Source organism: Castor canadensis, chromosome 2 (genome assembly GCF_047511655.1).
Source record: "Castor canadensis chromosome 2, mCasCan1.hap1v2, whole genome shotgun sequence".
In the NCBI taxonomy this organism is placed as follows: Eukaryota; Metazoa; Chordata; class Mammalia; order Rodentia; family Castoridae; genus Castor; species Castor canadensis.
In genome coordinates this window covers 7,918,735-7,939,453 of record NC_133387.1, presented here as the reverse complement: position 1 = coordinate 7,939,453, position 20,719 = coordinate 7,918,735, and the positions used below count along the sequence as shown (strand labels likewise).

Here is a 20,719-nt window from a genome sequence, read left to right as displayed (position 1 = left end):
GGACCTTGAATTTTATGCATTTTTTTCCTTTTGGTGGTATTAGGGTTTGAACTCAGGCCCTCATGCTTGCTAGGCAGGCACTCTATATTTGAGATACTTCAATAGCCCTTTTCTGGTTGGGTATTTTTCAAGATAGGGTCTCACAAACTATTTGCCTGGGCTAACTTTGAACCATGGTCCTACTGCCTCCTGAATAGCTAGGATTACAGGTATGAGCCACCGGTGCCCAGCCTCAACTTTTTTTTCAAATTTCATTTTTCCAATAATTAATTTGTATTGATTTTATTATAGTAACAGCCTGCAATGCATCAGGGAAATAAAAAGCAAAACAAAATTGGTCTTTCACTAGGGCTAGTTTCAGAAGATCTGCTCACACAGGAGAAGAATACAAGAAACATTCCAGTGTGAGAAGGAATAAAAAATATTTCATCACATTGTCTTCCCATCTTGACCAGCAGTCATGGTTTGTGAACCTAAACATAAACATAGCTTTTGAACTTTGTGTGTGTGTGTGTGTGTGTGTACATGTACATGTGCATGTATGTGTACATGTGTGTATGTGTGTGCAAATGTGTGTATGTGTTTGTGTGAGTGAGTTTGTGTATGTGTGAGTGTGTGAGAGTGTGAGTGTGTGTATAAATGTATATGTCTATATGTGAGTGTGTATGTGTGTGTGGGTGTGTATGTGTGAGTGTGTATGTGTGAGTGTGTGAATGTGTGTGAGTGTGTATGTGTATGTGTGGTGCTGGTATGGAACCCAGGGCCCCATGCACACTAAGTGTGCACTCTACTACTAAGCAACACTCCCAGGTCTTACTATTTTTAATTAATTTAATTTTTACACATGGCCCAGGCCCATGGTACAAAATTTAAAAAGCACAACCCCCAGATGCATGGTTATCATGCATCCTCTACAAGATTTCCTCATCTATGTGGACTGTCACCTCTCCCTCTGGTGACAGACTTTCATGGGGTGGCAGATCTTTTGCCACTTGAAGCAATGCTGTAGTGTTTATTTACCTGTATACGTGCAAGCAGGAATCCCTCGTGATAGATGACTCTCACTAGATTGCTTTCAAGCTCTTTGCAATTCTGTTTTTCTTGTCGATGTCATCAACTTCAGCTCTGTATATTAATATATCTCTTTCTGACTACAAAAGCAATATATGCTTATTGTAAAAATTCAAATATCACAAAATATGGAACTCTAAAGGTAAAAGTATCCCATATTCTCTCTCAGCCCTGCTGCTCGCTATAACCACAGTAAAATCTGGTATTTAATCTTTCAGAGTTCTTCCTGTATGGGTGTGGATTTTCTTTAAAACAAATGACATCAGACTGTATATTCTGTCCTACAAGTATCCTCCTTAGATATTAAAGTGACATACAAAATGCCAGGCAAAGGTTTCTGATATTAAAGTAAGAATAATTCAAGAGAATCTATTTGAAAAGCAAAGACTCACTGAGAATACATCTTTCCAGATTTTAGAAATGTGAAAATCCACCAATGTGTAGCCATATGGTGGTACGTTTATTTCCCTGAAGTTCACCCAAAAAATTGTTCTCATGAAGAATTTATTAAAATGTATGCTTCTGCCTAACATTATTGGAGAAAACAAATATTTCCATGGATCAGTCCAACCATCTTATTAACTGCAAATTGCATTATCTGAAATGCAATCAATATTCTTCTCGTATACAATTCTCCTATCATATCATTCTAAACCACATTAATAGACAGAGAAGCCTGCATATGATTTAACAGGCTTTGTCTTGTCTAGCTATTGTTCAGATTTCTTTATTCAAATCGAGCAGTCTGTACTGAGCATTATCTCCTAGAGCAAGATAAAATATCACTTAAAAAAGAAAGCTCTACTCTAGGTAAAGAAGTCATACCTTTAGATTTGGACACCCAAATCAAACATTCCTCCAAGTAATATTTTTAAGCATGTTTTATATTTAAGCTCTGAGTTCTGGTGATACAAAAATAATTAAAATAGTCTCTGCCTTCCAAAGATTTCTTGGGAGTAGTTTCTCTCTTTAAGAAAGAATGTGCTTTAAAACATTCTATTATTTGGTGATTTATGCTCATGTATTGGGTTTTAGGCCAAATTATTTGCTTTCAAGCAAGCATTTTGCTGCCTAGGTACATATTAATATGTTAATATCTCTTTCTCTGTGGAGAAGAATAGAATTTTTTAAAGTTTCCTTGAAATGAATTTCCTCTAAATGAATCCTTCCATGATCAAATCAGATAGGCTTTTTGGAAAAAAACAAAAAGCCCTTTGTCTTTGAATGTGAGAAAATGATAATTTTTAAAACAGGTAACATCTAAAAATCACATGCACTGAAAATGCATGCTTACCACTGTCCAGTATTAAGCAAGCACTCAATAATTTTTCATTGTCGAATTACCATATTCGTTTATAGTAATATTGGTATTTTTAAAATTCTCCTCATCCATAAAGGGCATATCCACTTACTCAGAAAACGTCAACCTGACCATCACTGCAAAAGGAAACATTTAAATTTATCCCAAAATCCTGACAGTGTAATTGCGTGTTTTACATCCTAGACCCACTGTGGGCAGTGTAGCTCCTGGTGCCTTGGGATTTGGTTAAAATCTACTTCAGCTCAAACCTCTAGGCATGTCTTGTATCATAACTGCAGTTTCTCAATAGCAAGGAATAGCTATAGAAAGCTTGGTTTAATTTCAGTCCTGAAAGAGACAGTCAACTGGCATCGTCATCATACCTAGAACCTCACATTCATTCACCTTGCCCACATACTCAGACACACAGACACACTCACACACATCCATTCAAACTGACAGATCATGTCTGCCATGGCATCAACAATTTTATAGACTGGAAAAATCTGCAGATGAGGAGTCTACCATTGTCTGAATAGTAGCCAGCAGGTACTTGAACTTCCTGCTGAGTATCGCCCCACTAGTTTATGTCTTGGGGCATAATTGTCCAGGGTTGGTCCCCAACACATTACTGATCCTCCCACCAGCTCATTCCCCACAGAGCCTTACTAGAGCACCCAACACTATTACTTACCAAGGTCTACATATACATTTTTAAATGGAGGAGGGATAAGAAGTAAACCATTGTAAGTTTGGTTTGGTGGGAAGGAAAGATGAGAGCTCAAGTTCCAGGTTTAGCATGTGTAGTGGGTTGAACCGTGTCCCACCAAAAGAAGACACGTTGACGTCCTAAATCCCAGTAACTGTGAATGTGACCTAGATAAATAGGGATGAGGTCATCTAGAGTAGGGTGGCCCTAATCCAATATGACTACTGTCCTTACAGAAAGAAGGAAGACAGTCATGTGAAGACACAGACACACACACCACCACCAGGTGATGACAGAGGCTGTATCTCCAAGGCATGGATTCCAAAGGATTACTGGACACATCAGAAGTTGAGAAGAGATGAGGAAGCTTCTACCCAGAGTCTCAGAGTGAGTATGGTCCTGCTGAGGCCTTGATTTGGGACCTCTTGCCTCTAGAACTGTGAGACAATACATCTCTGTTATTTTAAGCCACTCAACTTGTGATACTTCATCATAATAGCCCAAGACTCAGTCCTATTTAGTACAATTCCTAACCTACATGTAGAAGGTGACATGGGACATGTCCCCTCACCTGATTAAGACTTTCCCTCACTGCAGGCACCACAGGATACTGATGAGGTAATTTGTGATAAAAAAATCTATAAAACTGAGTCTATGTTGGGTCTGTTCAGTCTTATTATGAAACAAGCTAAGCTGGATAGTAATTAACTGTGTCATTTGGCATTTAATATTTCGCTCTTGGGACAAGTTCGTACACACTGAGAACAGCAAGAAATAGAAAGTGCTCATTGCTCACACCCTGTGGAAAACTCCCTGGCCTGAGGGAAAGTCCAGCCAGCTCGCCCTAGCTCAGACAGCACAGCCTGTGGGCTGATGGGAGAAAGGGCTAAACCCAGAATTTACCTTCCTCTCAGAATGGCAGATGAAATGGACACAAATGCTATTTCAGATAATCAAAAATAAAATCTATCAACTGGCTTCCTTAGAAGATGGGTGACATTTACTACTTTCTAAAAGGTGAAAAAGTATCTGCCCATCTGAATCAGTCCTATTTATTACAACTACTTTTTTTTTTTGGCAGAACTGGGGTTTGAACTCAGAGCTTTACACTTGCAAAGCAGGTGTTCTACCACTTGAGTGACTTCACCAGTCCATTTTGCTCTGGTTATTTTGCAAACTGATCCTCCCAATCCCAGCCTCCCAAGTAGCTAAACTGCAGGCGTGAGCCACCTGTGCCTGGCTATACCAGTTACTTCTTACGCCTTTTATTTCATTGCCACCCTGCCCCCAAAGGTACCACTGTTAACAGCATTCCTACCCTGTCCATCATTTGTTCCACACATTTCCGTACATACAGGGGTATATAAGCATGCAAAGAGAACATAAAAACTACAGGTCATTCTCCTTCCAGCCCTAAACCTTCATAAGCCACCAGACCTTCCTTCTCTTAAACACATCCTATACAAAACGAAAATGTTCACAATAGAAGATTTTCACATTTGGGCTGGTGGAGTGGCTCAAGTGGTAGAGTGCCTGTCTAGCAAGTGTGAGGCTCTGAGTTCAAATCCCAGTGCCACCAAAAAAAAAAAAAAAGAGTAGAAGATTTTCACATAGTGCACTTAGAGTTTTGAGCTTTTATGATTGGCTTCAATAGAAACTATTTGTAAGTGCCATCTAAAAGCAATTTAAGAAAATGATAAAATAAAAATAAAAATAAATAAATAAAAGCAATTTAAGTTTAGGACACTTTCATTACAAAACTAAATATGCTATGATACAGGTTCTATGACAACTGAAAATGGCCAGCACAGAGAGGATGGAAAGTTGATCCCTAAAGCTTACAGGAATTAAAGTCCATAGGCACTGAGAAGAAAGTCCTAAATGCTCACGGATACTGTTTCTACAGACCATGGCTATCATGTTTAATTCTACTCAGAAAGTAGAATTAAGATTCCAGACTGAAGCTACAAATTGAACTTGTCATCAGAAATTCCCTTCCTCCCAGGTTCCCATGCCTGGCCTACCTGTGCATCTTGCAAGCCTGGAGCCTTTTGGAAGTCCTCGTTTCTCACTCTCTGCTCTCAGCCCCTCACCCAGTGAACACCCTAAACATGTGTTGGCTTTGACCTTCCAAAGGCAGTGGTAGAACCCAGGTGGCATCTCCTGTCTGCTGGCCAGGTGACCCACTTGGCCTCCTTCCTGCTCTAAGTCCTCTGCCCTTGAAAACTGCCACATCCAGCCTTCTTTGTCATGTCTCATAGCAGTGGGATGGACAGTGTTAGAGGGTGAAGATGTGAGGTGCCATCCAATTCTCATGAGAAAAATGGGGCCATCCCTTTCCAGGTACCTGAGGCCACCGATGCTACTGATGCTGTCAGTCAACCCTGGGAATTGTGTATAATGAAAATAAATGCTTTTTTTTTTTTTAATGGTACTGGGGCTTGAACTCAGGGCCTCCCATTTGCTAGGTAGGTGCTCTACCACTTGAGCCACTCCCCCCTGCCTGACCAGCCCTTTTTGCTTTGTTTATTTTTGGGACTAGGGTCTCATATTTATGCTCAGGTGGGTCTGGACCTGGACCCTCCTTTTGACACTTTCCGTGTAGCTGGGATGACTGGCATACACCACCACATCCAGCTTGTTGGTTGAGATGAGGGCGTCTCACTGGATTTTTGGCCCAGGCTGCCCTTGACCGTGATCCTCCTGATCTCTGCCTCCTGAGTAGTCAGGATTACAAGTTTGAGCCACCTCACCAAACCTGAAAATAAGTGCATTTTTGTGGGAAGGAAAGCCATAATTTTCTATCTTCTCAGGGGCATCTTTGACTCCACAAAAAAGCATAAGAAGAACTGGCTGTTTTTGTTTTTTGGTGTCTTAGATTTTGAGCTCAGGGCCTTTAGCCATGCCTCCAGCATTTTTTTTTTTTGGTGGGGGGGGGAGGGTGGTCCTGTTGAACCCAGGGCTTTGCACTTGCTAGTAGGCACTAAACCACTTGAGTTGTACCCCCAGTTTTTTTGGTTTGGTTTAGTTTTTTGGTGGGTGGGGTTTGAACTTAGGGAGATGCCAAAGCAGGAGCTCACAAGGCAGGCACTCTACCACTTGAGCCACACCTCCAGCCCTCATTTTGTTTTTGAGGTAGAATTTCACTTGCTACCTTTGCCTGGACTGGCCTTGATCTCTCTGTCCTCCTGCCCCTGCCTCCTGAATAGTCGGGATTATAGATGTGTACCACTATACCCAGTTTCACTGGCTTTAAATAATGAAATCTTTTCTGAATTTCAGCACCAGCCAGAGCTTAGATTTAAATTGGCTGTTAATTCACCCATTCATTTACTAATTGAAATGAAGGCTATCCCAGAGAGACTGGCAACAAAGCCTAGAACTGTCCTTCAGGATCAGTCCTTTATCAGGGTAGATCACAGGTGGAATCACAGCCCTGCTTCCTGAGGATATTTCTTGGTGAATGGGAACAAGGTTCTGATGCTAGCTTTTCATTGTCAGGTTGTTTCAGGACTTGGCTGAGGGCAGCACCCTGACTCACTGGTTTTGAGGAGAGTGAGATGGCGCCTGCCTGTGAAACCATGAAAGATAATGGGACTTTCCTGAGTCACAGTTGGCAGCAACTGTCTCCACAAACTAGAGCCCTGTCCTGACCTACTTCTAATGGGATAAATGTGGCCCCCCCAAGAACACATGTGTACTTACAGATGTGTACCACTATACCCAGTTTCACTGGCTTTAAATAATGAAATCTTTTCTGAATTTCAGCACTGGTGAAAATGACCTTATTTGGAAAATGTATCATTACACACACAATGAAGGCTCTTGAGATCAAGTCACCCTGAATCAGGATGAGCTCTAAACCCAATGATAAATGTCCTTAGAGAGGAGAAGAGGGATAATGGGAGGAGGGAGGCACAGCTTGAGTGATCTATCTACAAGACAAGGAACTTCCTGGTCACCAGCAGAGACCAAGAGAGAGCCTGGAACGGATCCCCCTCAGGGTCCCTGGAAGAAAACAACTCTGCTCACATCTTGGCTTCAGAATGCCAGCCTCCAGAACTCTGAGAGAATCTCTGCTCTACCATTGGGGCTAATTTGTTACAGCAGACCCATGAACTAACACCCACCCTCCATTTTCTGCCCACGTGCCATTCTTCTCCTTGCTTCCCCTTTCCTTCCTCCTCAGTGTATTCTCAACATGGCAGCAAAGTGAGACCTTGTTTTGCTTCATTCCCAGTAGCTTCCTCCTGATCACTTCCCTCCTCTTCAGCAGGGACACTCCCACCTCTAGGTAACCAGATGGTTCATTCCCTCACCCCCTTCAGTCCCTTGCTGAATCATCCCCCTAACACTTAACACACAACATCTGGTAGGTATTTATTTGACTTTTTTGTCTTGTCTCTCCCACTAGACTCTAAGGGCAGTAGATGTTCAATAAATTCTGGTTAATGACTGCTATGTTCTCCCATTGCTCAGCGGGTCCCCCTACAGCCCACTTAACTTCTCCTTCTTTGTTCTCGATCCCACATCTAAATTCATCAAGAGTTACTGATTCCTTATTTCTGGTTGCCTCAAATCCAGCCATTTCTCTTTCTGGTTACTGCTACCACCATAATTTTGGCTACTAAGTTTCCTTCTTAAATAGTCTCCCTGCCGTGATTCTTCCCTAGTACATCCTAAATTGCCCCTGTCATGTTGCTGTTCCTGAGAATATCACTTTCATAATTCTCCCTAACCAAAAAAGAGAAAGGGAACAGCCCACCCACCACGGCTCTGAGAAGTGAGATTGTATATATGTTTATCTTCGTTTTCATACCTTTCTTTTTTTTCCAATTTTTTTTGAGACAGGATCGCCCCTGAGTAGTTCAGGCTGTCCTCGAACTCATGGTCACCCGGCCTCCTGGAATTCCATGATCTTCCTAGAATTATAGGTATGGCTGTCACATCTGGCTTTCCTTCTCTTTCTTTCTTTTTTCTTTTTTTTTTTTTTTTGGTGTCTAAACTCAGGGCCTCACACTTGCCATTTGAGCCACTCTGCCAGCCCCAGTTTTCGGTTGAGTATTTTTGAGATAGGGTCTTGTAAACTATTTGCCCAGGCTGGCTTTGAACCGAAATCCTCCTAATTTCTGCCTCCTTAGTAGCTAGGATTACAGGCATGAGTTACTGGCACCCTCTCTTTCTTGAACGATCTCCATCCTCCTTGTGTAGACAGAACTGAACACTAATTCACACTTTAGTGAGAAAGTCTGCAGATCCCACGAGAGGCAGCCTGCTGGGCCAGGGCTATTCCAAGGCATCAGGGGTTCCAGATGCTGTCAGACAGAAGATATATGTTAAGGTCACAAATGTGACCACGTAAGAATCCCTGAAGGCAATCGCTGTAAGTCTCAGCCCCAGTGCTCACTCCAGCGTCTGCAATGCTTTCTCCTCACTTTGTGTAACTCAAGCTTGGAGTGTTGCACTGATTTTACTCCTTGCTTACTTTTAATACTAGCATGGACATTGTGCCTTACTGTCAGTAAATCACAAGGACTCCAAAGCACAAGCGCTCCTTGGATAAGAAATGAAAGTGAGGTGGAGGAAGTGGGGAGGTGGCCCAAATAATGTATACACATGTAAGTAAATGTAAAAGTGATAAAATTAAAAAAAAAAACCATTAAAAAAAAAAAGAAATGAAATTGATTTTTTCAAGCCATTTGGATTCACCAGCAACAACTGCCTCTTAGCACTTGTCTGAACTCCTGCCTAATTATTTTTAGGGCTTCAAGCTAGAAAGCAAATTGCATTATGTTCCTCTAAAAGTATATACTTACAGAGCCATCTGTAATCCCTTCAGAGCAGTCTGTGCAAGTCACCTCTGGAATATCCAATGTTATAAATTCTATTAGATCCCCGAGTTCTAGGGATAGATGTGATCTACACTAACAGACCCCAGCCTCCAATTTTCAAAGCCACATCTGTAAAAGGCCAGAAAATAAATGACCACATGTGCCAGTTCCCCCTCCCTTCCTGCTGCCACCTGCAAGCCTTTCACATAGTTTCATGTAGAATGAGAACAGACCCGTTAACATTTAAATGTGAAGGGGGAGTTAGGGAGAACTTTCTCCATGATTGCGTCTACATGATGAACATTTTCAGGAATTACACCTCAGTACTCTAAGACAGCATTCCCCCCTCCTTTCTTCTCTCTCACATGGTTAGCAGACCTAGTTAGCCACCTGGAGCCCATCTAGTCCAAGCCAGCTGATCCCTTCCCCAAGCTCCTATAGCAGGAGAGGCAGAAGGGAGACAAGCTTTATGACATTAAAACACCCACTCCTGCCGGGCACCAGGGGCTTGAGCCTGTAATCCTAACTGCTTGGGAGGTTGAGATCAGGAGGATAATGATTCAAGGCCAGCCTAGGCAAATAATTCCTGAGACCTCAACACCCCCATCCCCAAAATAACCAGAGCAAGATGGGCCAGCAGTAGAGCACCTGCTTTGTAATCGCAAAGCCCTGAGTTCAAACCTCAGTCCACAAAAAACAAAACAAACAAACAAAAAAACCCTCTGCTTTTTATCACCGAGTCCAGAGTTGTTCTAATTTGGGCAAACACTAAAAGGCATTTTTTGTGTGTTAGAGATGGGTTCTCACTGTTTTGCCCAGGCTTAAACTCCTGGGCTTGGGCAATCCTCCCGCCTCAGGCTCCCCAGTAGCTGGGACTACAGGTGCACACCACTGTACCCAGCTAAGCATTTTTAACAGGGTCAAAACAAGTCAAGCCCTCTCTTAAAATGAAACCCCCGATTCCTCTCATTGCCATCCTCATCCCTGTCCTCACCATACTTGCTATTCCCACCTCTCTCCTCAGACCCTGTAGACCTTCCATTTCCCCACAATCAAATAGCCAGATAAAGGCACTTGACAGTCATGGTTCAGCACTTTCTTTTGGCAGCAATGGGTTTGGATTCAAGGATTTATGCTTGGCAGGTGCTCTTAACCTTGAGCCACTCTACCAGCCCTTTTTTGTGATGGACTTTTTTCAAGATAGGGTCTTGAGAACTAATAGCCAGGGGCTGACTTTCAATCTTAATCCTCCTAGTTTCTGCTCCTGAGTAGCTAGGATGATAGACGTGAGCCACCAGTGCTGGCCAGCACACGTTTTTTGACCACCACCCTTGTGCTAGACACTGCATCAAGCACTCTTCAAGGATATTCTCTCCTGGTCCTCCCACAGAACCATTGTGGGTTCTGTGATTATCCTCATTTAGCCAATAAAGGAACTGAGGCACAGAGAGGTTAAGTAGCTTTCCCAAAGTCATAACGCTGGAAGTCACAGAAGGAGCAGAAACTGAATCGAGGAAGCCCCGATTAAGTGGACTGGGCAGCCTCCTTCTTCAGGCTTCTCACAGGTGTGGGACTCTTAAGGAACTTCGAGTTGGGATGACATAGGTGCTGCGCATTAGGAAGACATAAAAGGTGCTGCGAGAGGATAACAACTGGCAGCTTCTCTGATTTTTGTGGAGGCACTGAATTAGGAAAGGGACCAGGGAAAGTGGTCAGGGAGGAAGGTTTCAACCCAAGTAATGAATGTATTCATTCATTCATTGTTTCATGTGGGATTTGATGACGACCTGCCAATGAACAAACGCTTTCTCTGAGGCGTAGGCACCGGCAGTCTAGTCCCCTGGCAATAAGCAGAAGTTCTGATCTCATGCCCTCCCTATCCCGACAGACATTTACTGACCTCTCCACTATGCCTCTGCTACCTGGTATCAAAAGCAGCTGGGGCCTATTTGGCAAATGGGTAAGGACCCTTCCTTTTCTTCCTGAAATCCACATGAAGGCCACTGGACAGATGAGACCAACTCTGGATGAAGGTTCCTTACGTGATTCATTGTTCTTCAGTCCCTTTTCCAAGGAAGAGAAGCCAAGTGCCCTGACTCCTGACGTTCCCAGAGCACTCACAGGGGTGGGGTGTGGCCCAAGACTGAGATGCTCTCCAGGGGACAGGAAGAAGTGATGGCTCCTCCAGCCTCCCTGAGGTTACCCAGGTGTTTCATTTGCAGACTTCACAATTCCTAAGTCTGGAAGGCCTCTAAGACTGTGTATTCTGTGCTCGCCTGCCCTGGTGGTGGGTGTACAGTGCATTTGCTATGATCTTCCTTACACTTCAATGAAAAGTTTCTTTAATGGATCAAGCATGCAGTTTGCCTCTGGCTGTCATTGGCATGGTGGGAAAAGGTAATATGTAAGTCAGGAAAGACCTAAGAGAACAAGACCAGCATTTACCAGTGTGCTGTGGGGAGCCCTGTCCTGGGAGATATCAACAAAAGAGGAAGAGACTTGGGCATCAGCTCCACTAATGCTGTGCAATATTTATTTTAGGGATTCAATTCACAATATAGCTCCAAAACAGAGTTCATCAGCCACCATGTACCCTCTCACATGTATTTTCCATACTAAGGCAACTTCTTCCACATTCCAGGAAATGGAACCCAATTTCCATCCAAAAGCACAGGCACAAATTTGGGAGCTCTTTCTGGTTCCTCTCCAAAACTGTTCTCAAATCTGTCCATTTCTGTCCCATTTTCCCTGCCATTACCCAGCAGCACCAGCATCCCTCCCCTAAAAACATGGCAGGCCTCCTAACAACTCTGCTACCATCTGCCTCTTCTCCACAAAGCTTCCCGAAGAATCTCTGCAAAATATAAACATCACTCCTCTCACTAAAATCCTTACCAACTTTTTGTCTCCTGTATCAGTTAGCTTTCTGTCACTGTAACAAATGTCCAAGATAACCAGTTTACAGTTTTGGAGGTTTCAGTCCACAGTCAGTTGACTCCATAGCTTTTTGGGCCTGTGACTGGGCAGCACACCATCGTAAGGAGTACATGGCAAAGCAAAGCTGCTCACCTCATGACCAGAATGCAAAGGAAAGAGGAAAGAACTGGGCTTCTTCCACCCTACTCCCCGGCCCCTCTGACTGGAGTCCTCCCACTAAGCTCTACTTCTCAAAGACTCTATTATCTCCTGATGGGGCCAAGCTGGGATTCAAGCCTTTAACACCTGCGTCTGTGGGGAACATTCCAGATCCAACCTACAGCATCTCCCTTAGCATAAAGTCCAAAAGCACCAAGAAGGCCTGAGTCCCACATTGCTGGGCCTTCAACCCGAAGCTTCCTGTGTCTCTACCACTCCACTTTCCCACAGGTAGACATTTGCTCTTTTTTTTTTGCCATTCTCACCCTTACTCTGGGCAACTCCTGTCATCCTCCAGGCTTCAGCACTCCTGTAAAGGTGCCCTCTGCTATGTTTTCCAATTTCCCCCTCCATAACCCCCTTGGAATTGGCCATAGGTTGCTCAGTGGGCAGGGACTGTGTCCTGGCTTGGAGCTGTACCAGTCATGCTGCCTTAGGAGGCATTCAATACATGTCTTTGAAAAACAACATTAAATGTGAAATAAAATAAAAATGCCTTTTATACTCGATATAACTCAACCCCCATTACCAGGGTTTGAACTCAGGAGTTTGCACTTGATAGGCAGGAAGTCTGCTACTTGAATTTCCCAAATTTGATCACAAAATTCTTAGCTCATTTAACCCTACTGAATTTGTGTGCCTTGGAATACTGGAATACTTCACTTGGTGCTTGTAAAGCAGGCATCTACTGCTTGCGCCATGCCTCCAGTCCTATAATTTTTGTTTATTTGGGGGGGCATTGGGGTTTGACCTCAGGACCTCATGATTGCTAGGCAGATGCTCTACCACTTGAGCTACTCCACCAGCCCTGCCTGCTAGTTCTTGAAAGAGTAGAATTTGTTCTCTGCAAGTCACAAACAGTGTAGTAAAACTTTGTAGCACTATGTGGAGTTGTTTTAAGGCTAAGAAATACTGTAGAAGCAGATGCTAGTGCCTCACGCCTGTAATCCTAGCTACTCAGGAGGCAGAGATCAGGAGAATTGCAGTTTGAAGCCAGCCCCAGGCAAACAGTCCACAAGACCCTATCTGGAAAAAACCCATCGCACAATTTAACTGAATTGCCATGGGAAGAATCTTCTAAAAAACAAAGGAAGAAACCTTAGAGGGTGACAAATGAAAATGCAAATGTTTACATATTAAAACACACAAAGGCAAACAACAAACCAGGGAACGATTTTCAGCCTATGCTACAGATTGAGTTAATTTTTTGGAAAATTTATGACAGAGTGTGTACAAATTAATAGGAGAAGCACTGACGGGGAAAAGTTCACTAAACATAGGAAAACTTCACACTCACTGCAAATCAAACAAATGCAGATTAACCCTTCAGAAACCACTGTTCCCTTTCAAATAACCAAAGACTTTTTTAAAAAATCCACTAAGGCACCTCAGGTGAGCCTGTGGTCAAGCTAGGCTTCCCAAGAAGTCCTTGGCAAGATGTAACAAGAACCTAAAGAATATTCTGAGATCTGATGATTTCACTTCCCAAAATACCAAGGAAATCACCAGAGCTGAGTCATGAACCCAGATGTGTCTGTGGGCCCGGTGTAAAACATGCTAGGAGCACCCAGCATGTTTACTGGTGGGTACAACTCAGTAAACCAGTGTTGGCTGGAGAAAGTGTCCAGTTTCTAAAATGATGATTCTGAAGAGTTTTTAATGGTACAGACCAACGCTTGAACTACACAAACTGGGTGTTCTTTTGCCATGGCTGAGTTTTCACGTGGGATTTGAAGTGCGGCCACCATTCACAGCTGTGACCGATGGAACCACAGTAGGACTAAGACAGGCTGCTTTCTTCCCAGCCGCACAGTGTATGGACACCTGAGTTGTTACATTGCTAATATGACTTGCCTGGCCGATTAAGTACTTCATCCTCCTGTCGTGTGAGCAAGCCAGTTATTCAAATACATAGCTTAAAAAGAAAAGGAAGAAATGAATAAATGAAAAAAAAAAAAAGAAAGAAAAGGAAGCGTCACCGGAGGGTAAATCCAGGAAAACATAAATGTTCTGGATGTGGGGAAGCGGGAAAAGGACATAGATGCAATGTTGGCCATTACTAAAATTAAAACTCTGAAGAAGTAAACTCAATCATCATTAATTAATAAACTCAGGCCAGGCCCTGGTGGCTCACACCTGTAATCCTAGCTACTCAGGAAGCAGGGATCAGGAGGATCAGGGTTTGAAGCCAGCCCGGGGAAACAATACGAGAGATCCTATCTGGAAAAAAACTTTTACTGAAAAAAGGCTGGTGGAGTAGCTCAAGGTGAAGGCCCTGAGTTCAAACCCCAGAACCACAAAAAAAAAAAAAAATAAATAAACTTAAACATGCCTTAATGAACTCACATGAAAGAGGGCGTGAGATTCCCAGCTAAGAAGCAGTGCTTTGGAACACGCTCCACCTGGGCAGCTGTGGCCCAGGGTGAAGGTACTTCTCTGATTTAACTTCCTGATGGACTTGACCTGAAATGAGGAAGAGGCCGGTACAGCTCAGCACGGTTCTGGGCATGGAGAAAAATCTCAATAAAGCATGAAAGACAGTGAGAATCTAGGACTCAAACCATCTCTATAAAGATCAAGGACTACCAAAAATTTATTTTTTAATCCTCTTAATCTAACGTTTGGCACGGTTTATAAATATTTGTGCAAGTGATGATGCATAACACAGCGACCATTTACAAGCCAAGGTGTATGTGCAATTTAAGGACCAGAGCGTCAATACCTGGGAACTGGAGGTGTGGCTCACGAGGTAGAGTGCCTGCTTTGAACAGGAGATAAGGCTTAAGATAATAACTGTACAAGAATGAGCATCTTCTGTCTCAGGGCCATCAAACTCCCTTAGAGAGGGCGTTCATTTCCCAAAAGTTACTGCTTTCAGTCAGGTAAGGGGAGCCCCAGAAGGCGTCCTTCTGCAGGTATTGATTCTCAGTTGCCTTCAGCTGACAACAACCCTAACGCTAAAGTGGCATATTTTGGGGTATCATATCTCAGTGCTTTTTCAATTCAATAGATCTTACTCAACAGAAGGCTGGGGAACTAATGTAATCTTCCAGTTTCTAAAGCTAAAGATGCTAGTAATGCAATATGAATGAGATAAAATGAAGCAAGATTTAAGTCATTAAACTACAATGATGACTTAAATAAATTTCCACCTTAGTCAAATGACAAAATCCCACACTTATAAAGATGTTGTTGGATCAAATTACTCACCGCCTTTTTTTCCCAGTCTAAGTTTAGAACAAAAAAATTCCTTGCTCAGTGTTACATGTTTTAGATTTTAACCGCACTAGCAAACTCTTGTAGTCCTGGGGTTTTGCTCTTGGTAGGCAGGTGCTCTACCACTTGAGCCACTTCCAGCTCTGCCTTTGAAATGCAGCACTTGACTTTCGTAATCTTTCCTAATTGAATGTTTTTCCTAAATTACATAATTTTGTAAAAGTTAGAGTCAATCTTTAGAAATCGCCAAGCTTTTTGTGTCATCATTTTCTTTAGAACAATTTTTAAACATAACAACTTAAATTTAAGGTTTTCTTTATTCTTTTCCTAAAATTCAACCCAACTCCAATAACCTCCGTTTCCAAAGTTTTTCTCCTTAATCATGATAGACAATTTAGGAAGTCACCTGGGCCTTTTTCTGAACAACTGCCTGGTTTTGCCTTCACAGGAAGAGTAGCAAATTATTAGGAAAACCCTAAGAAATATTTTAAAATAAACTGCTTTATTTTGAGTCAGTGAGGGAAATCTATCAAAGTTTCCCCAAAGGGAATTTTTTAACAAACAAACAAAAAAGACAAAGTTATCCTTCCAAAGAATTCAGAGGATGCTCTCTCTATCCCAGAGGGTTTACTTATTGAATCTGTTTCATATTTTGGTTTCAGGGCTGAATAGCTGACAAACACTGAAATTTCACCCTAAAACCCTTTCCCTTAACACCTGCAAGTTTTCATTGACAATTTTTTATGTGCAAAGTAGTTGAGTATAGGTAATCTCCCTGTTTGTCCTTAGATCTTCATTATGAATATTTAAAGTTTTGAAACGTCACTTCCCAATCACTTCTTGAAAGGAAATACTTCCCCTGTCTCACGTGGGCTAGGAAAAGTGAAGTAATTTGTGGGTGATTTAAACTGCCGAAGAACCCCCAGAATAGGGTCTGTACCAAACGCGGGGATTCCTGCGTGACCTCTACAATTACTGTGGGGAAAGAAAGGGAACTTAATGGGGTCACCTGTTTGACGCCTGCCAATCTCTAGTCGGTAGACCTGGGTGTGGACGATCCGATTTCGGAGGAGGGGTCTCCTAATGGCGACACGACACAAAGCCGCAGGTGGTACCTGCCATCCCTGCGAGGAATCGACTGACCGCCCCCCACCCCCGCCGGCACTCCGCGGAGTCCAGACCGGCCCTGGCCTTGACCCTGACCCGAAACGGACAGGACCCTCGGCCGGGCCCCGCCCCTCCCGCTTCCCTCCCTGGCAGGCGCGGCTCGGTTTCCTGGTTTGCTCGCCGCCCCGCCCGGGTCGGGAGGGGCCAGGCTGCTCCTCCCTGGGACTGTGACTCTGGGAGTCCTCGTGGCCACCGGCGGCCCGCCCGGTTTACTTTCATATTTAGCTAGGCGCTACCCACAATGCATTCGTAAAAATGAAATGCAAAAGAAAACTTGATGATTCACATAATTCTTACAATCATTACTTACGAGAGAGTAATTTTGTTATTTTCATTGTATATAATCTGGGAATTTTATGCGTTTCATTTTTCACGGTTGTAGCATAGGCCATGAAAAGTCTCCTTACTTAGAAAAGATTCTAGATGGGAAGTATAAATAATCAGAGGCTTGCTCTTTCTTCCAGTTGGTCCGAAGGTTGTGGGTTATTGTTAAACTGTTTAACATTGTCTCCCCCCACAGCCCCACTTGACTAGCTTGGCCTTTTGCTTTTAGGATAGTACCTAGCAACTTCTATATACATTAAAAAGTAATTTTTAGCTGATGATTTGACTAGAGGACTTTCAAAATAGCCCACTTGATTATAAGCTTTTTTTTTTTTTTTTCAGTAAAATTAAATTTCCAACCAGGCGCAGGTAGCTCATGCCTGTAATCCTAGCTACTCAGGAAGTAGAGCTAGGAGGATGGAAGCCAGCCCTGGCAAATAGTTCCACTGAAACCCATCCCAAAAAAAGGGCTGGTGGAGTGGCACAAGGTGTAGGCCCTGAGTTCAAACCCCAATACTGAAAAAAGAAAAAGAAAGATACAGACAGACAGCACAATCTCACGTACCTGTGTGTACTATTTACATTAATACCTACATGTATTTGTATCTGGATAGAAAAAAATATGGAAGATAGTATACCAAATTATTAACAGTATTTACATAACTCTGGGAAGTGAGCTGTCATTTAAAGTATTATTCAGGATAAAAGTGATACAAAAAGTTTATTGCTATAAATTCAATACTACTGATGAATACATAATGAGAATTTTTGCATAGGCTCATTTATTTGTTCCACACTTAAAGTATATAGGCCCATAAGCCAAGATCAATATCCAGTTTACAACCAGGTGGGAAAGGAGGTGGCCATCAATTTCTGCTCTCTGGCAGGGCTTCCTGGCTCCTTTCATCCAGCCTTTCAATCAGCTGTTGTCACCACCAGCTGCATCTCTTTGGTTCAGTTGCTATAACTGGTTAGAGTTTACACTCAGGATCAATCAAGAGGGCCTGATACACTGGCTCTCTTCATTAGCAAGTAAACTTGACTGCATGGTTGAGAAATATGCCCCCTCTATTCTAATTTTCCTTTAAAAAGATAAATGTACAACCTTGAAAAACTTGGAAGGATGGTCCTCTTTTCCCTCAACCTTGACCGATGGCAAGGGCATTGTTTGTTACAAAGCAACTTGCTCAACTGGAAAGAGTTTACAGGGTGAAAACAAGAGTTTTGTGGCCATCAGCCTCGTTGAACTACTTAAATTAAATCCTGAATTTAAAAATATAGACAAAGTCCCCACAGTTCAAAATAGTTGGTAGTATAGAAATGCTCAAATATCAAATCTTGTTATAAACATGACAGGCACTTCAAATTCCAAAAAGTCTATCATAGATGAGGTCAGTGGTGAAGGAAGTAGTCTAGAACTAAGCTTTGCATTTGTGATCTCAACCCATTGAAACCAGAGTTTTGGACCCAAGGCCCAAACTCCTAAGATTCTACATGCCAGGTCCAGACATCCGTCCCTAGACGCCAAATAAAGAGGTATGGTGAAGGCAGAAAAAGATTTATTACTTGGCTCGGGACATGCCATGGGAAGAGTCAACCCATCTTCCACCATCTTTGGGATACAGACATGAAGTATAGGTTTAAGTAGACAAAGAACTGGGAGCAGGAGACAAAGGTATGCAGAAACGGTTCGGTCACAGGTGTGGCCCGGTTGGTCATGATCTCAGACCTTGTTCTGGGAAAGGTTCCAGGAGAGGTTGCAGCAGGTGGTCCATCCTGAGGAAGGTCTACTGTTGGATATAGTGTCTATCCCTTGTTGTGGAGATGTTACCTGTCTTTCCAGGAATCCCAGGTGATTGCAGAGTAACTGCAAAGAGCATGGCTTAGAGCAAAAACAGATACAAAATGGAGACAGGGATGCCAAACTTCTGTTTTTAGTTACTTTGTGGGTCCAAGTAAGGAGTCAGTGCTTTTCAGCTAAAGCAGTTTGAGTGCCTCTTACACCATGACTTGAGGGCAAGAGTGACAATGATTAAGATCATTTAGTGTTAAACAACTTTTTCACAAAAAAAGCTTTATCATGGAAAAAAATGTAGCTTCCTTACAAAACAATGAAAAGTTTAAAAACAAGTGTGTATAACATACATACACACCTATAGACAGAGAAAGCTCTAGTAGAAATGAATGCTGTCATCAACCTTGTCATTTCAGGGAATTATGCTAGATCCTGCCGCCTGGTAGCCATTATCCATGCGCTTGTATAATCAAGCCCCTCTCCTTGAGCATAGCCTCAACTTATTGGCTCATTTCTAAGGAACAGAATGAAGAAAAGGAAAGCCTCTCTCTCTGTTCCTCTGGGAGAAGCCAGCTGCCACGTAGTGAACAGCCCTACGGAGGAACAGGGAACTCTGTGTGCAGCCAGCAGGCAGTGAGGCTCAAAGCCTGCCAACAGCACTGTGAGTGAACTTGTCCACAGATCTTTCCCACTTAAGCCTCGAGATGACCACAGCCCAGCTGACACCTTCCTTGCAGCCTCCAGGGAGCCTTTGTCCCTGGTACCCAGCTAACCCTGCCAGATTCCTGACCCATGGCTATTGGGAGAAAACAAACATTTGTTGTCTTAACAACTAAGTGTTGGGTTCATTTGCTATGCAGCACTTGCTCAGGAAGCACTACCATTGCTTTAAGCATACCTGGAACGCTTCTGGTTTGAAAGTCTCCTTCAGAGTTCAAGTGTGACCCACACATAAAAAAAAAAGGGGGCCGTAACCTTTTTTCTTTTTTTCTTTTGCCAAGAATGTGCTTCTCAGCCTGTTCACATCAGCTTCAGTTCAGATGGACCTTGGGCTGTTTGAAAAGCAGATCTACCTTCAGTAGAGGAAGATTCACAGCCACAAGAAATACTAAAAAAAAAAGACATCAACAATGTCACTTGGCTTCGAAGATATTTTGAGAAATAGCTGCACCATTAGACTAACTCTTCCAAGGTGATTATTCTAAAAGGTCTAACACTTTGAATATTTAATGCATCTATTGATAAGTTGAGCAGTGCTTATCTAATTAGAATCTAATAAGCATGTGGCAATTCCTTCTAGTGATACCTGCACTAACACTATTGTCCCAGTTTTCCAGGTGTGGGATCTGAGGCAGAGAGAGGTCTTGGGCAAGGAAGTGGCAGAGAAGTCTGTCTTGTGGGTCTTTGCTCTTCCCTATAAAGCTATCTTGCTTCTGTGTTTGTATAGCATCCCATAAAATAATGAATTCAAGACAATAGTGGCTCATGCCTATAATCTACTTGGGAGGCTGAGATCAGAAGATGGTTTGAGGTCAGCTCAAGCAAATAGTTCGTGAGACCCACATCTTCAAAAATAACCAGGACAAAATAGACTGGAGTTGTGGTTCAAGGGGTAGAGTGCCTGTGTTGCAAGCTTGAAGCCCCGAGTTCAGACCCCAGTCCCACCAAAAACAACAAAACCCTAAAACCAGGTGTGGTGGTTTAGGACTCTAATCCTGGCTACTTGGGAAGTGGAAATCAGGAGAATTGGGGTCTGAGGCCAGGCATGGTGGTACACACCTATGGCCTGATCCTATCTATGCAGGAGGTCGTGATGTGAGTAGAAGATTGTGGTTAGGCTGACCCCAGGCAAAAATATAAGACTCTACCTGAAAAATAAATAAAGCATGGCTCAAGTGGTAGAGTACCTACCTACAAGCTCATAGTTCAGACTCACTACTGCTACACACAAAAAAAGACTTCCTTAAAGTTAACTGTAATAAAATTTCTCCTGTATTCAGATACCATTTCAAATAGAAAATGTGAAAATATCAATTGATGTTGTTCATTCATTTATTTTCCTGTAAAAGAGGGAAAATAAATCAACTATTTTTGGTCAAATCTAGAAAGGGACAAGTTCAAAGGAACAAATGAAGAGTCTGGTTTTTTGGTTTTTTTTGGTTTTTTTTTTT

General features: G+C 42.7%; 1 long non-coding RNA gene across 2 annotated transcripts in view; it reads right to left on the bottom strand.

Moving 5' to 3' along the window:
• LOC141418895 (uncharacterized) overlaps positions 1-16,608 on the bottom strand; it is a 36,770-nt gene extending 20,162 nt beyond the window's left edge. Inside the window, exons 1-3 of one of the 2 annotated variants that reach the window (XR_012443564.1) lie at positions 16,272-16,608; positions 14,393-14,509; positions 7,900-8,002 (exon numbers count right to left, since the gene is read on the bottom strand). This is a non-coding gene — a long non-coding RNA (uncharacterized lncRNA). The remainder of the gene's footprint in view (positions 1-7,899; positions 8,003-14,392; positions 14,510-16,271) is intronic. The other variant, XR_012443562.1, reaches the window with a different exon arrangement.
• Between the last annotated feature and the right edge of the window lie 4,111 nt (positions 16,609-20,719).